This window comes from Armigeres subalbatus, chromosome 1 (assembly GCF_024139115.2).
Source record: "Armigeres subalbatus isolate Guangzhou_Male chromosome 1, GZ_Asu_2, whole genome shotgun sequence".
Lineage (NCBI taxonomy): Eukaryota > Metazoa > Arthropoda > Insecta > Diptera > Culicidae > Armigeres > Armigeres subalbatus.
In genome coordinates, this window is record NC_085139.1 from 163865120 (window position 1) to 163881868 (window position 16749).

Genomic DNA, 16749 nt, shown 5'->3' on the forward strand with positions numbered 1-16749 from the left:
TTCAACCATTCTTTTCTAAAATTTTATACATAATGTTAGTTTTGGGGAGCCTGGTTTGCTCGAGGTTAGGGAATACAATAATATAGTAGGAAAGGAAAGGAATTTAGGGTACTTAAGGTCACTCCAGACGGAATCCAAGTTTCAAAGTGCTCGCGTTTTCGGGGGCACACCACTCGATACGGAGGCGGGGCACAACTGTCATTTTTGCTGATTTAGCTTTGCTGCGTGAAATTCATTCAGCATGCGTGAAATAATAAAAATGACAGTTGTGCGTTGCTTCCGTATCGAGTGGTGTGCCCCCGAAAACGCGAGCACTTTGAAACTTGGATTCCATCAGGAGTGACCTTAAGTAATTAGGTTGTTGATGTTGATTCTTGGCGATGTTTCACATCTGTAACGAAACAAACATTTTTTTTGGGAGACAACAATGAGAGGAAGACATACGAAAGGGATTAACGACAGACATTGAAATGGATAACAAGAGGAAGACATTCGATATGGGGTACGACAGACAAGGGGGTGGGCAGACTAAGATCACAATCGTACATCAGCAATAGGCCTCTTCATGTTTTCAAAAAGTATCAAAAATTTAACCGGTCAGCCCAGAATCATAATTCTTATGCTAAAATAAGCCTGCTGTAAAATTTTCAGCTAATTCGGATAGAATTTCGAGGTGGCTCAAGTCAATTTAGTGTTTTTGGGCTATCTCAATTTTGAAAAAATCTAACTAGAGATATAAACGCCGAAAATTATCGCAACAACCTCTATACGAAAGCTTTTGGTGTGCTCTAAAAGTCTTGTGAACATTGCGATTTGTTCCGTTCACGCTTTGACCATGTTAAAGTGATTTTCGAGCTTTTAAGTGCATTAAAACACTATTTCCCCTAAAAGTCGTTGTGTAAGAACATTGTGAATTCACGTTTATAATTTAATGAATGTTTCATTGCTAAGCATGTTTCACGCTCTTGTTGCAACGACTTTCGTTCGCTCTTGGTAACCGAAGAGATCCCTGATAAGCTCTCGCGATAAATATTAGTGAGTTCCACGCTGATCTCATTACGGATACGGGAGGCAATTATTTTTGTTAGAAAAAGATGGGCAAAGTAAAAAAATATATATGAAATGAACTCAAATTGTCCCTATACGAAATTAAATGAAGAGAGAATTGAAAATTATTCAGGCTCCAAGGCCAGACAGGCTTTGTTTGACTTCAGAAGAGCTAGCGAGGGTTTTTTGATTTCATTAGAATGTGGACCATCTTCTCGGCATGTTGAATAGTGTTGTAGTGCGCCAGATTAAAAAACGTTCTAAAAAAATCGTGGATAAAAGTTTATAGATTATATTATAACTCGCAGAGAGTAGTGATTTTGCAAATTAGGTAAAACAAAAACCCAAAATTATAATTCGCAATTTGTAATTATACAAAACCAATTACAGCCTAGGATCGATTTGTACCTATGGTATAGTGAAAGCGAGTAAAAGTTGTGAATAATCGAAGATTGAATTGGGTAAGGTTTTATTTGCTAAATTCTGGTGCACTTTGTAAAGTATTCTGACCGTTGAACAGATATCACCCACCGTTCAACGTGGGTGTTGGTTTAGGAGTGACGGAATCACCCTAACCTGGGCACGCTATAGAATTCCACAGCGAGGAGAAACCAGCCCTGTGAAGCTTTTTCCAGCGTCCGCACTTTTGTACCATCCAGCCCGTGGCCCACCGTTCACCTTGCCGGTGTTATCGCCAAACTCTCCACATTTGTCAACCAAGCCAACCACCCCGCTCGCCATACCGTGAAAGCTCGACCCACGTGCAAAGCTACCGTTTGTTCGACGTAGCTCCCGTATGTAGGCAACGGTTAACACCTTTATCGTCGCAAGAACACTGAGCTAAATATCCATACGGCAGTGGTGTGAACACCAGGCAGAGTGAATTTGTTGCGGATCGTTGCTCTACGCATCAGCACGACGGGGTCCACGTGTACTAGCGGCCGTTAGCCGATCGGGTTAGTTGCGGGGAACGGATTGGTCACCGCCCACAAAGAACGGCCAGCGTCGGAAACGTCTGGAAAGGCAGGAACGCAGTAAGCAAATGCCCACCGTAATCAGGTCAGAAAGTTAGATAATAAGTTCGAAGAGTAATTATAAATTATAGAAGCGTGACGTCACCATTAGATTAGGATTAGAACATGAATACACGTAGACAATACTTTGTGATCCTAAACTAGTTGCACATTATTAAATTTGTTGAGTTTGATGCTTTCACATTGGGTGATCGGGTTTTAGTCGTGGTTTTTTTTTTTTCTGATAGTTTGAATAGTTTTGATTTCTTTTCGAATTTTGGTTCGTATATTCAGTTAATTATAAGAGTTCAACTTGCCCTTCGTATACGCTTCTTGAGACTGGTGTGTTTGAGCATTATTAACCCGCCTTGGATAGAGCCTCAAGCCGGGCCTCTAGATCAGCATCAGCAGTCTCTCCAACCCGAGAGTGGCGCTTAAGCTGTTGTATGCTAAGAGCTTGCAACATTCGTTTCAGTTGTTCTACAAGATTCTTGAATTTATTACAAATCATTGTTAATTTACTATTTTATAATTCCTCTTTTCTTCCTGGATATTTGAGTAATATAATTGCCAATGTGCGACCTACCGCTAAATTTTAAAAAATCAGAAGCTGAATCTGTGTCATAAATTTGCACGTTAGGATTTCTTCAAACAAGGTATTCTAGCTGAATTAGCTGAAAATTTTACAGGAGGCTTATTTTAGCATAAGAATTATGATTCTGGGCTGACCGGTTAAATTTTTGATACTTTTTGAAAACATGAAGAGGTCTAATCAGTAACTTTTACAAATTGGTGGACGAGGGACATGTATTCGAGATCAAGGCCCGCCAACACTTCTCTGATAGGCTTTGGTTGTTTTCCTCAGACCCGAAAATGTTCAGTTAATGCAGATCTGGGGCCGCGATTCTCCTCGCATACGACATGATCAATGCCCTGATAATCCTCGCCGCAAACACAGAGATTGCTTTCCGAGAGCCCTACTCTGAGAGGATGTGCGTTTAAAGTGTAGTGATTGGACATTAGACGACACATGGATCGAATGAAGTCTCGTCCTATATTCAATTTTTTAAACCATGGACGCTTCGACACCTGCGGGCGAATTGAATACAGCCATCTACCCAGCTCCCCATTTGTCCATTTCTGCTGCCAGCTGATCAAGGTTTCCTGACGAACTAATGAGGAAAAATCATCGAAGGTGATTTGCCGATCGTAAATATCACCTTCCATAGCGCCCACCTTAGCCAAAGAGTCCGCTTTCTCATTTGCCGGGATCGAGCAATGAGAAGGGATTTAAGCCATGGTGATTGTGAATGACCGTTCTGATAAAGCACTCAAAGCTTTCCGTATCCCGGTTAGAAGATACGCTGAGTGCTTTACAGGTTTCATTGACCGAACAGCCTCCAGTGTACTTAGACTGTCGGTGAAGATAAAGAAGTGGTCAGGCGGTAGGGATGCAATATGCTCAAGTGAATAGTGTACATCAGCTAGCTTAGCGGTATACACGGAACTAGGCTCTTTGAGCTTAAAGTAGACGCTATGAAAAACATTGAAAACACCGAAACCAGTGGAGTTCTACTCATTGAGTCCATTCCGTCAATACTGCATGGGCTTCCGATTGTTTTAACAAACCGGAAGTCGGCCACCTTGAATTAAAAAAATAGCGCCAAACACCGATTTCCGTTAAGAAAATTATTTTGAGCTTTTTAGTACGTCGAGTCAAGTACTTGACTCTGAACACGACCTTACTGTTAAGGTCGAAATACGTATCTGTCAAGGTACAATCAAGTGGTGGAATTAAATCGGATTGTACAAACTCGTTATATGACATACGATTCCCGGCTTTTACTCATCGAGCCCATTCCAGCAATTCCAATATTGCATAGGTTTCCGATCGTTTTAACAAACCAGAAATCGGCCATTTTGCGTTTCAAAACGACACCCAACATCAATTTCTGGCTACTACTCATCGAGCCTATTCCGCAATACCCATATTTGTTGAAATACCAATCGATTCACTCGAGTAGAACACTTGATAAACAATAACAACTCTCGTGAGGCCATCACGATTGTTTTGTAAACAATTCTCTTTTCACCCGTTCCCTTAATATACATGTAATAGTCAACTGTGGTAGGATGTATTTTATATGACATTTGTAGAGTTTCAATTTTGAATTATCCAAATGGCTGCACGGGCAGTGCAGCCAGTTCAGCTGAAAAACAACTTGTTTAATAAATAATATTTTATGTTTCACAACCATAACATGTAAAATATTAGCCAATACGGACGATGAAATTCAATATAGTTATCAGTTCTCAAACCTATTCCGTGTGTTTTTATCACAACGAAGAGAAACTTCAACAGGTTATGGGCCCAGCGGATAGCTGTAAAACCCAGACGAGCTCTAGATTCAGAGAGGATGGACCCGGAAGCGAGCGGTAGAGGAATCGGCGGCGGCACACATCTTCGATGGTAACGAGAAAAATTTCCCGGCGTGGAAATGGCGCATGGAGCACCATCTGGTTAAGATGAAGCTCATCCATTGCCTCCGACGAACGCCGGACGAAGAGATGTATGCCGTTCCAGTTGCTGGTGCAACGCCGGAGGAAGAAAGAGAGCGTTTGGAGAAATATAGGAAGAGAGTAGAGGAAGACACCGACGCTATTGACGAATTAGTCATGGCAATCAGCAATGATGTATTGAATAAAATAGTAGGGGCTACCTACGCGAAAGATGCGATGGACATACTCATCCGAACGTATGAAAAGACAGGCACGGGTGCTCTCATGAGTATGCGTCAGCGGTTATGCATGCTCCAAATGAAGCGCTTCGAAAGCTTAGAAAGACTGTTCGATGAGTATGATCTAATCATACGCGAGTTAGATCGCATGAACGCTAACCTAACAAGCTCCGAAAAAGTTCACGCTTTGCTGATGGCTGTACCGGAAAAATATAGCCATGTAAAAGGCGCTCTGACTGTTCTTTCGAACGAGGAGCTGTGTCGTAAGCCGATTTACGACATCAAGCGAATGCTGCTGGATGCCGAACTCGCTTCGGTCCACATCGGAGGTCGTCCGGATGGATCCAATGTTGCCTTGGTTAATAAATCAGGAAAGAAGAGCGCGGTTAAGTGCTTCGGATACGGTGAAGCGGGGCACTATAAAAATCGCTGTCCGAAAACGAAGAAGCAGACGAAGAAGAAACAGGGAGCGTACGCTGGAAGAAAGATGACGGCGCAGAAGAAGAAGAAGGTTCGCTTCATTGTAGACTCTGGGGCAACCGAGCACATGGTCACCGACGAGTCACTTTTGGAGGACGTCAAGGTGCTGGACAAGCCCGTTGCAATTTCGACAGCAAAATCCGGTCAGGTACTTCGGGCTACGAAGAGTGGGAAAATGAAATTGAAATCGGTCATTGGATTAAATAAAATGACACCCATTACACTGAACAATGTTTTGTTTATTCCTGGTCTGGATTCGTATCTTCTTTCGGTAAGAAAGGCAACTGAAATGGGGAAGAAAGTCGTTTTTGTAAACGACAGTGTTCTTTTCATTAGCTTTGGTGAGGTTATTGCTAAAGGGAGAGTGGTTGATGGACTCTTTTGTATGGAATACGATTCGATTGTCGACCCATCAGCGTTGGTTGGTGCAAACCACGTAAGTAAGGAAAAGCTCCATAGGCGTATGGGGCATTTGAGTTTTTCTGGGATAGAAAAACTGATAAAGCATAACATGGTTGAGGGAATCAATCAATGTTCATCTACAGCAAAAAGTCCAGAGGTATGTGAGAGTTGTTTGGCAGGGAAACAAAGCAGCAAGCGATTCGAGCATCAGGAGCTTCCAAGATCCAACAGGCCGCTTGAAATCATACATTCAGATGTATGCGGTCCTATGGAAGCGAAGACGTATAATGGCTATCGGTATTTCGTTACGTTTACCGATGATTATACACATTTTACTATTGCTTATTTAATAGCACGGAAAAGCGATGTCTTTGAGAAATTTCAAGAGTATATAGTCTTGGTAGAAGGACACTTCAGTCGAAGTATCTCCAAGATCGGGTGTGACAATGGCGGTGAATACATTGGAAATGAATTCCAAGGTTTTTGTAGAGCTAACGGAATTCAAATGTTATTCACAATACCCTACACTCCTCAACAAAACGGAGTAAGCGAGAGATTAAACCGGACTTTGATGGAAAAAGTTCGTGCGATGATACACGAAAGCGGAATGCCAAAGGAAATGTGGGGAAAAGCTCTACATTGTGCTGTTTATGTCACAAACAGATGCCCAACGAATGGACTTGTGGAAAACAAGACTCCATATGAAATGTTTTTCAATAAACGACCAGATGTGAGTAATCTGAGAGTTTTTGGGAGCACAGCTTATGCCTAAATTCCTAAGGAAAAACGGCTGAAATTAGATTCCAAGACTAAATGTCTTACTTTTGTGGGTTACGCAAATAATGGATACAGGCTGTGGAATAATAAATCTCGAATAACTGGATCATCACGAAGTGTAGTATTTGATGAAGAGAACCTATTTAACACTTATTCAGACCATATTGGAGATGAGAAAGATGAAAGTTCCCCTGAAGAAAATATCACAATCGAGTATATTCCTATTTCACATGCAGAAGAAATTCAACAGCCTGAAGCAAATAGAGAAAGAGAAGAAAACATCTCTAGACAGACGAGTGTTAGTGATGAAAATACACTAACAGAAATATCACTAGAAAGTGATTATGAAAGTACTTTCGAAGATCAGTATTCAGAAGATGAATCTGATACGCAAGGAGTACGAAGAAGTAATCGAGAAAGAAAATTACCGGTTAGGTACACTGATTATAAAATGGCCAAAATTGCATCATCGCTTTCGGAGGTTGATCCGATTCCTCAAAACATTGAAGAATTGAAAAAGCGAGACGATTGGGAACAGTGGAAAGCTGCAATCGACAGTGAAATGCAATCTTTGGAAGTTAATCAAACTTGGAGAATGGCAGAGAAAAACATCACCAAGAAGCCAATTCAGTCGAAGTGGGTTTTCAATATCAAGGAGGACGGGCGATATAAGGCACGGCTTGTGGCCAAAAGCTGTTCGCAACGTCCCGGGTTCGATTATGGTGAAACATTTTCGTCAGTCGCAAAGATGGAGAGTGTTAGAACAATGTTATCCATGGCTAATGAGATGAAATTGCAAACTCATCAAATGGATGTTAAGACGGCGTTTCTTAACGGAAACTTGGAAGAGGTTATCTACATGCAGTTACCGAAGGACGACGTCGGTAAAAATCAAACTGTTCTTTTGCAGAAAAGTCTGTATGGATTAAAACAGGCTAGTAGAAGTTGGAACCAACGGTTTGATATAGCAATCAAAAATCTGGGATTTGAACAGTTAAAAGTGATACTTGTGTCTACAAAAATAAAGAAAAGGATTGATCCTTATTTTGTATGTAGATGATCTTTTAATTGTCGGAGCAAATCTTGACAGAATAAATTGGATTAAATCTGAGCTTGGAAAGTTATTCCACATGAAGGATTTATCCGAAGTAAGACATTTCCTGGGAATGGAAATAATACGAGATTTAAATAATCAAACATTGAAAATCTCTCAAACTGGCTACACTGAAAAGGTCTTGAGGCGATTTAGGATGTTTGATTGTAAACCAGTAGGAACACCGCTGGATGCGAATGTCAAATGGACAAAGAGTGATGGAAATGAGACACGACACCCATACAAGGAACTACCCGCATAGAAATAAATTGTAGACTGAATGGGTTAAATTATAAGTTTTCCATTCGGCATGTGATCATTATAAGCTGTACGATTCATGTACAATAATATCATTAATATTTTTATCGACCTAATCATATATAATTATTGACAGATCATACATGTGATAGTAATGATTACCAGAATGGGAAATGAAAAATAATTTGTGGGAAAAAAATCATACATGATATAATTTCGTTACCCGACTGCATATAATGAAGTTTTTCCGAGGGTTTTTCATTTTCAGTGTAATAAATTTTTGTGAAATTTTTGCCAGCGGCAGTTTTTTTTTTCTCGATGCCGGTGAAGATCTGGTAAGGAAACCCAAAATTTAAACAGCATGTAATGCATGTAAGTATAGTAGCTTTATTATATCTAAATATATAAAAAGGAAAGGAATCTTTATTATATTTCACCCATTTTGTTTATTTCCAGAATCATCCGGTTTCATCGACTACGCGGGAATACACCACTTCGAAAGCGCTAGCGGATTAATAAAATTTTCTAATCCGTAAAGATCTGCTTGTGAACCTTGGAAAGGTAAGAATCTGTAACAACCCTCGGTGTTCCGCATGTAAAACTTTAAGACCTAGAAACGCCAAGGAAAAAGGAAACGTCTGCGTACGTTTTTACTGTTTTTGCATGGAAATACTTTCTAAATGTACGCAAACGTATCCATTTTACTTGGTTCTTAACATCGATCCAAAGCATTGATTGAACGGTATGCTAAAGATTGTGTCAGGATGCCGGAACTCAGATGGAGATATTAAAGAGTACCGCACGTAGGATACGTTGCGTTTGACAAAAATCTATCCAACGCATCCTTGTATTGCAGCAAGACCTATCGCTTCCAATTATTGCACTTGGTAGTCAGTTGGTAGTGATTGGTCCCTTAGATGTTATTCATACCTCCGTTCTGCTCATAATCTTTGGTATATCTTAAGTAACGTTTTACTAGGTACTTCACGTGAGAGCAAGAGTGGTGCATATCTTGAAAAAAAAATCGTGTGTATATCATGGTTCATGATTCCCACTATATTCCCACTAAATGGATGAATTCTTTAAATATAATTCACAGGTAAAGTTGTTGAGTGTTCCGTACACTAAAATGGTCCTGAAAACACACCTCAAAGTATCCCGCCTTCCACCCTCGGTAATGGTGGAGACCGAGACTAGATCATCCGTTCACTGTACTTTTAGACGAATGTCGAAATATTGTTCTTAACTGCTATTCATGAATTCTTCAATAATTTTGAGAAAATGTATAAACAAACTTAGAAGATAGTAGAGAAGCTATATAAGGCAATAAACGAGAATAAATGAAAAGTTTATAGTGTTGGCTTTTTATTAACTTATTAACTGAAAAAAGAAAGTAAATGTAAAATTTACACCATAGAGAGTGGTGAAATATTTAATATACATAGTATAATACAGTAATCGTATAATTAAATAATTATCGTACAGTGTATGATTTCTATTAACAGTTGAATCGTTAAAAAATCGTACTATTGATCGTTTTCGTTGAATATTATCAAATACCGAATGATCGCATGAAACAAAAGTGAAGATAAACTAATTATTCATGGTAAAATTGCTTTGCAAAAATACATGCAAAAGTTGATGTTTTTGAATGGTAACGATACTTAACAACCCATTCAATGTATCATCAAAAACGCAAATATTATAAGGGTTATCGTAAATATAATTCATGCTATAATTAACGTACGGTATTTCGTATGATTCCATAAAACATTCAACAATAATTTTCTATACTCCAAAAACGATAAGTTGAAAAATAGTTGTATAATTTCATTTTATTCGGGTATTGGGTTGTTTACAATATTTAGCAATAACAACCAGGCCTGATATTTGTGCTGCGGTAAGCGCATTGAGTAAATATCAGAGCCATCCGTCAGACATCCACTGGACCGGACTAAAACGAATACTACGGTATTTGCGTGGAACAATGGACACATGCATAGTGTATCAACAACATAAGGTCCAAAGTGTGTTGATAGGATATGCAGATCCAGATTTCGCAAATGATGAGGATAATCGCAAATCTGTATCTGGATATGCTTTCCAGGTTTATGGAAATCTTGTCGCATGGGCGACGAAGAAACAACAAACAGTCAGTTTGTCCTCTTCTGAGGCAGAGTTAATAGCATTATCATATGCTGTTAAGGAAGGTTTGTGGTTAACACACCTTTTGGAAGAATTGGATGTGGCCAACATTCCATTAATTATCATGGAAGATAACATCCCTTTTATAAAGTATGCGGAGCAACCCAGGAGTCACTAAAGGATGAAACACTTGGACGTCAAGTACATGTTCATCCGCGATTTGATCAAGAAAGGTCAGTTAAAATTGAAGTTCCTTTCTTCTGAAGAACAACCTGCAGATGCCTTCACTAAAGGACTACCCAGGACACAACACAGATATTTATTTGAACGGCTGAACGTTCGAATTGAGGGGAAGTGTTGAAATACCAATCGATTCACTCGAGTAGAACACTTGATAAACAATAACAACTCTCGTGAGGCCATCACGATTGTTTTGTAAACAATTCTCTTTTCACCCGTTCCCTTAATATACATGTAATAGTCAACTGTGGTAGGATGTATTTTATATGACATTTGTAGAGTTTCAATTTCGAATTATCCAAATGGCTGCACGGGCAGTGCAGCCAGTTCAGCTGAAAAACAACTTGTTTAATAAATAATATTTTATGTTTCACAACCATAACATGTAAAATATTAGCCAATACGGACGATGAAATTCAATATAGTTATCAGTTCTCAAACCTATTCCGTGTGTTTTTATCACAACGAAGGGAAACTTCAACAATATTGAATGGGTTTCCCGTGGTTTTATCAAACCGGAAGTCGGTCATCTTGAATTCAAAAATGGCACCAAACATTGATTTCTCGCTTCTACTCATCGAGCCTCCTCTTCGGCGGGCTTAGTCATCAACGTCAACAAAACCAGATCGTTGGATGTAAACAAGGTGAATGTTGAAACCTTCCAATATCTTGGTAGCCAATATAAATCGGTATATAATTCGGGCCTGGTGGCCTCACAACTGGATCTCAAACAACGAGCTCCATCGTCGTTGTGACCAGAGGCCGATACCAACTCTAATTCGTGAACGGAAGTAGGGCTAGGTCGACCACACTCTACGTAGGGGCAGAAATGAAATCTGCCTTTAGCATTAGACCGGAACCCAGCGGGAATCGCAGCAGAGGTAGACCCAGAGGCTCATGGCGCCGAAGCCTCAATAAATAAATAAAAGAAGTCGACCGAAATCTAACCTGGCAACAGGTTAAAGCGATAGCTGAACAACGCTCAGGATGGAGTTCTTTTATGTCGGCCCTTTGCACCACCGGAGGTGTACAGGATCCATAAGTAAGTGAGTAAGTACTCATCGAGCCCATTCCGTCAAAACTTATATTGCATGGGTATCGGATCGTTTAAACAAACCGGAAGTTGGCCATCTTGAATTAAAAAATGGCACCTAACATTGCTTTCCGACTTCTACTCATTGAGCCCATTCCGGCAATACCCATATTGTACGGAGTTTGATACTCTGCAAAACGATCGTTCCCACATCCATAAAATTATTCTAAATGTTTTCTATTCAAAAAGACTTAGAGAATTTTCAGCTGGGTATTGTAGTGATGAATTTTATTTTTAATCTAAAAATCACTTTAATAAAGAAATAAAAAAAAGCAGGGTTTCGCGTAATTCGAAAATCCGTGTAAAAAAAAACCTTGTGAATTCAAAAATCCTTATAGAAAAAACCTCATAAAAAACCTCACAAAAAACGTGTAAAAAAAACAATTAATAACTGTGGGGATGCTTCTAGAAAACTAAGTTGAAAAGCAGGCCAAGTTCCAGTTGGAATATTGAGCCATAGAAGAATAAGGGAAGAAGGATGGTATCGGAGTTGAGCTCACCAAGATGGGCCGGAAGAAAAACTGGCCAGTACAAACTGATGTCAAAATCTGGGAAACTGAACGGCTACCGAAGGAGTGGCAGGACGATTCCATATGCCTCATCTACAAAAAAGGCGCCAAGCTCAATAACGCACCAGATTGTCGACCGAACACCGCGTCCGAATCCCGCCGTGAACTAAGACAAGGGGATGGACTTTCACGCATGTTGTTCAACATTGCGCTAGGACAGCGGTTCTCAACCTTTTTTTTGATAGGTACCCCTTGGAACTTTTGCATCAATTTAGGTAACCCCTCTCGAAATTTATTAGGCTTCCAATCCCTTTGAAAGAATAATACCGAGCCCTTTGAAGGGAAGCTCCTTTAAGCTTTTGAATCCCTTTGAAGTAGACTTCCGCGGCTCTTCATTAGAGGCTTCTGAGCCTCTTGTAGAGAGGCTTCCGAGCCTCTTGGAAGGAGGCTATTGAGCCTATTGAAAGGAGGCTTCTGAGCCTGTAAGGAGGTTTTTGAGCCTCTTGAAAGGATCTTGAAAGGAGACTTCCAAACCTCTTGAAAAGAGGCTTCCGAGCCTCTTGAAAGAAGGCTTCCGAACCTTTTGAAAGAAGGCTTCCGAGCCTTTTGAAAGAAGGCTTCCGAGCCTTTTGGAATAAGGCTTCCCAGCCTCTTAAAAGGATGTTGAAAGGAGTCTTCCAAGCCTCTTGATAGGAGCCTCTTGGAAGGAGGCTTTCGAGCCTCTTGAAAGGAGACTTCTGAGCCTCTTGGAAGTAGGCTTCTGAGCCTCTTGCAAGAATTTTGAAAGGAGGCTTCCAAGCCTCTTCAAAGGAGGATTTTGAGCCTCTAGAAAAAGAGGATTTTGAGCCTCTTGAAAGGAGGCTTCCAAGCCTCTTGTAAGGCTTCCGAGCCTCTTGAAAGGACACTTTAGAGCCTCTTAGAGGGATGCTTTTGAACCTCTTGAAAGGATGCTTTTGAGTTTCTTGAAAGGAATTTTTGAGCCTCTTGAAAGGAGGCTTCCGAGCCTCTTGAAAATAGGCTTCCGAGCCTCTTGAAAAGAGGTTTCTGAGCCTCTTGTAAGTCTTCCGAGGAATTTTTGAGCCTCTTGAAAGGAGTCTTCCGAGCCTCTTGAAAGGACATTTCCGAGTCTCTTGAAATGATGCTTTTGAGCCTCTTGAAAGGGGCCTTCCGAGCCTCTTGGAAGAAGGCTTCTGAACCTGGAAGGAGGTTTTTGAGCCTATTGAAAGAAGACTTCTGAGCCTCTTGAAAGTAGGCTTCTGAGCCTCTTCAAAAGAGGCTTCCGAGCCTCTTGAAAATATATTGAAAGGAGGCTTCCGAGCCTCTTGAAAAGATATTGAAAGGAGGCTTCCGAGCCTCTTGAAAGGAGGCTTTTGAGCCTCTAGAAAAGGAGGCTTTTGAGCCTCTAGCAAAGAAGTCTTTTGAGCTTCTTGAAAGGAAGGCTTTCGAGCCTCTTAAAAGGAGGCTTTTTGGGCCTCTTGAAAGGAGGCTTCCCATGCTCTTGAAAATAGGCTTCCGAGCTACTTGGAAAGAGGCTTTTCAGCCACTTGAAAGGAGGCTTCCAAGCCTCTTGAAAGGATGCTACCACATCTCTTGAAAGGAGGTTTCCATGCCTCTTAAAAGGAGGCTTCCGAGCCTCTTGAAAGAAGGCTTACGAGCCTCTTGAAAGAAGGCAACCTAATCACTTGAAAGGAGGCTTCCGAGCCACTTGTAAAGCATTCAGTACACTGTTTGTCTAATTGACAAATATTTGCTAAATTTCAACAAATATATTTGCTTTGTGTGTACTGACTTGTCAAATATTCGTTTATCAAATATTTGCAACACTGCGCAAAACAAATATTTGCAGAAATGACAAATAGTGTACTGTCAAAACTTCAAATATTTGATGATGTTTGCAACTCTTCAACGATATTGAGTTGCAAATACTTACAAATAATTTTAAACTTGAACTAATCTATCAAAACAATTCAGGAAAAATAACATTGTCCTATTTGTTTCAAGTGTGTTCGGGGATAAATAAATCTTGGAATAAAAATGTATGGATTTTCTACGATTAATATGTGCGAATTATCCTCAATGCAGTTGGGGGAGTTTCACGATTCTTCAAATCGTTCGGTTCCACTGATATTTCGTAGACGGCTCCTTGAAAATTTAATTTAATAACATGTGGTGTAATCGGACCTGGGGGCCCAAATGTTCGGGGAAAATATAGGAACATTGAACGACCATAGAGGAACATAGACCAAGGGAATCCCAGCAAACATGGGGCAATAAAATCTATATACATAAAAATGAATTTCTGTCTGTCTGACCCTTATAGACTCGGAAACTACTGAACCGACCGGCGTGAAAATTTGATGCATAGGTATTTGGGGCCGGGGAAGGTTCTTAACCCTTTATAAGGCAGACGAATCTAAACAATAAATTAACAAAAACAACAATAGGACACAATGTTGGCATGGTATTAAACTCAAATGTATGTTTGTTATACATTAAACAGTTCAGAAACATTGAAAAATTGGTGGCAATATAGTTGCCACTGCCCGCCAAGCGGTAAAACATTGGTGGCAATATAGTTGCCACTGCCCGCGAAGCGGGACAACATTGGTGGCAATATAGTTGCCACTGCCCGGCAAGCGGGAAAACAGGCAACAACACAAATATAAAAAGATTTTTAAAAATTTGGGTTTACGTAGAACCAGTCAAATCAAGGTACGTTACATTTTTTGGTGAAGAGTCCTATTCAGAAAACGCATTATAAGTGAAAAAAAAATTCGCCTTTTTTCTCCCAAGGGGGGACCTTGGGAAAAAAACACAATTTCGTCAAAAATCCAAAAACCAAATATACAGAAAGGCAAAGCTTTTTTCACGCTAATCACGTAGTAATCTAACACAGGAGATTCAAAATAATTGATACCAACGGGAAAAAATATATCTTTGTCGTCTTTTTTCAACGAATTATAACTGAAAATCCTTATTCCACTCGAACCTTAAGATATGTTCGTACAAAAACCGTTCTCAAATTGACATTTCATTTTTTTTTCATGGCTCAAATTCATCTGGGGTGTTACTAGGAAGCAAATAAAGTCACTACATGTGGAATAATAAGTAGAGCTCTTGTTAATAAATAAAAAAACATATTATTTGTTGGTGGCAATATAGTTGCCACTGCCTTATAAAGGGTTAACATGGCTTGAGATCCCTTCCCTCTTTGTAAAGAGGGGTTCCCATGCAAATGAAACACAAATTTCATCGTAACTCGAGAATTAATGAAGCAAATAGAACCAAATCTGACATGTGGAGGTTTTGGAAGAGAAGATATGTTTATGAGGTGGTTTGAAATCCCTGCCCCTCATGGAAACGGGGGCTCTCATACAAATGAATCAGAACTAATTAGAGAATGAATCAATTTTAGGCGAAACGAAGTTCATCGGATCTGCTACTAGAAAATAAAATTAGAAAGAACTGCTCATGAGAAAAAAGTCGTATGTAATCCTCCTTGATAGGGTGGTGAGTTTTTTAAATGTGCATTAACAAAACAGTGAGATTCTAGAGCATTCATTTTCAAAAGAGATTATAGAAGTTCCTCAAGGACCTTGTATATGGCCCGGCAACCCTCTGGAACAATTCTGGAGATTGTCGTCTGTCTGTCGGTAGCGCAAAATCTCAACGTCAGTGTTAATCTTTCTGCTAGAGATATTGATTTTCTCATACTCGTGTCCTGCTTCTGGATAACTTAAATAAACTTAAAAGGTAGTCAAAATCGGCTGCGGACATTCTGACGAAGTTCTTGTACAATTTAGGTTGATTGCTGCACAATTTAGGTTGATTGATCGACACTGTCATGAACCCAAACTCTGCTGTATGGTTGGAATTCGTCCTCACCCTCCATTAGCAAATAGCTATACAGGCAAAAATGGCCGCAACTGTCTATTCCATATTCAGAATAGCTTAAAATTGGTTTGAAAATTTATCATATTACATATTATTGAATTACAACCACAGCAAAACAACAATGTTTAATGTGAGTTTGACGACAAACAATGTACTGTCTTTTTAATAAAATTTGACAAATAATCAAACAAAATTTTCAAATATAATGTTTGACAAATAAGTTATATTCAAATATTTGCTCACCGTGTACTGGCACATGTCAAATAATCAGCAAACGTCAAATTTTGTTAAAACATGCTATGACAAATATTTGACAAACAGTGTACTGAAAGCTTAAGAAGGCCTTCAAGCTGCTTGGAAGAAGGCTTCCGAGTTGCGTAGAAGGATGCTTCTAATTTTCTTGCAACGAAGCAACCGAGTAATTAGTGAAAAAAAAATCATTTTGTTCATTCGACGTTTTGCTCGTTCGATCTTTTGTTCTGCAGCCCTATATACATTGTTCTGGTTGTGGAAGGCAGAATTCAATTGGGATTTATTGATCGCATTGCATATTATGTACAATATAAATTTTTGAAATAAAAATCTATATCAATGGGTTTTGGTTGGAATTGTAATACGTCCGCCATTACGCATTTTTGTCTGAGGTACCCCCTAGGGCCAGCGAAGGTACCCCCAGGGGTACATGTACCCCAGGTTGAGAACCGCTGCGCTAGGAGGTGTCATGTCACATATGGAGAACCGGCTGGGGTATGGTTTTCAACAGATCCAGTCAATTTATTTGTTTAGCGGATGGCATAGACATTGTCGGTCGAACAATTGGAAAGGTGGCAGAATTGGGAGCAGTGTTACGATAGATGGGGATACTTTCGTGGTGGTCGTTAGTCATGAAATGCGAATGCGCATTATTTGTGAAAGTCGCGGGCTTATTACGAGCTTCAGAAGAAAGTGCGGTAAAAAAACATCACACCTGCACCAAATGTGTCATGTACAAAACGCTCATAAGACCGGTAGTCTTCTACGGACATGAAACTTGGATCATGCTCGAGGCGGTGCGGGCGGT